Genomic DNA, 1,412 nt, shown 5'->3' with positions numbered 1-1,412 from the left:
TCGTGAGCCGTGACTCGCGGAAGCTCCTCCCCTGCCACATATTTTGTTAGTCTTCAAGCTGCTACTGGACTCCTGCTCCTTTCTACATCTACAGACAAACACGGTGACCCATCTTGGTCTAGCCCCACGGAGGTAATTGTGGCCTGGCAGGGGCAACTTAAATCATGGTAGAGACACGGAAGGAAGGGGGTTAAGCAACCCCTGCCCTCCCAGCAAGGGGGAGAGGCCGTGGCTCAGTGGCAGAGCCTCTGCTTCGCATGCAGAAGGTCCCGGGTTCAATCCCCGGCATCTCCAGGTAAAAGGATCAGGTTGGAGGTGATGGGAAAGACCTCTGTGGGCTCAGTGGCAGAGCCTCTGCTTGGCATGCAGAAGGTCCCAGGTTCAATCCCCGGCATGTCCAGGTAAAAGGACCAGGTAGGAGGTGATGGGAGAGACCTCTGTGCCTGAGACCCTGGCTCAGTGGAAGAGCTTCTACTTGGCACGCAGAAGGTCCCAGGTTCAGTCCCCGGCATCTCCAACTAAAAGGATCAGGTAGTTGGTGGGAAAGACTCAGTGGAAGAGCCTCTGCTTGGCATGCAGAAGGTCCCAGGTTCAATCCCCGGCATGACCAGGTAAAAGGATCAGGTAGGAGGTGATGGGAGAGACCTCTGTGCCATGCAGAAGGTCACAGGCTCAATCCCCGGCATCTCCAGGTAAAAGGATCAGGTAGGAGGTGGTGGGAAAGACCTCTGTGCCTGAGACCCTGGCTCAGTGGAAGAGCCTCTGCTTGGCATGCAGAAGGTCCCAGGTTCAATCCCCGGCATGACCAGGTAAAAGGATCAGGTAGGAGGTGATGGGAGAGACCTCTGTGCCATGCAGAAGGTCCCAGGTTCAATCCCTGGCATCTCCAGTTAGAAGGATCAGGTAGGAGGTGATGGGAGAGACCTCTGTGCCCGAGACCCTGGCTCAGTGGAAGAGCCTCTGCTTGGCATGCAGAAGGTCCCAGGTTCAATCCCTGGCATCTCCAGTTAGAAGGATCAGGTAGGAGGTGATGGGAGAGACCTCTGTGCCTGAGACCCTAGCTCAGCAGAAGAGCCTCTGCTTGGCATGCAGAAGGTCCCAGGTTCAATCCCCAGCATCTCCAGGTAAAAGGACCAGGTAGGAGGTGATGGGAAAGACCTCTGTGCCTGAGACCCTGGCTCAGTGGAAGAGCCTCTGCTTGGCATGCAGAAGGTCCCAGGCTCAATCCCCAGCATCTCCAGGTAAAAGGACCAGGTAGGAGGTGATGGGAGAGACCTCTGTGCCTGAGACCCTAGCTCAGCAGAAGAGCCTCTGCTTGGCATGCAGAAGGTCCCAGGTTCAATCCCCAGAGGCATCTCCAGGTAAAAGGACCAGGTAGGAGGTGATGGGAGAGACCTCTGTGCCTGAGACCC

General features: G+C 56.5%; 1 non-coding gene across 1 annotated transcript; it reads left to right on the top strand.

Moving 5' to 3' along the window:
- Positions 1-222: 222 nt before the first annotated feature.
- TRNAA-CGC lies at positions 223-294 on the top strand. The gene has a single exon. It is a non-coding gene; the product is annotated as a tRNA-Ala (tRNA).
- The last annotated feature ends 1,118 nt before the right edge of the window (positions 295-1,412 follow it).

This window comes from Gekko japonicus, unplaced genomic scaffold, assembly GCF_001447785.1.
Source record: "Gekko japonicus isolate JY-2015 unplaced genomic scaffold, Gekko_japonicus_V1.1 scaffold2883, whole genome shotgun sequence".
Taxonomy (NCBI): domain Eukaryota; kingdom Metazoa; phylum Chordata; class Lepidosauria; order Squamata; family Gekkonidae; genus Gekko; species Gekko japonicus.
Note: the sequence above shows the minus strand (reverse complement) of the source record. Positions and strands in the feature narration are given on the sequence as shown.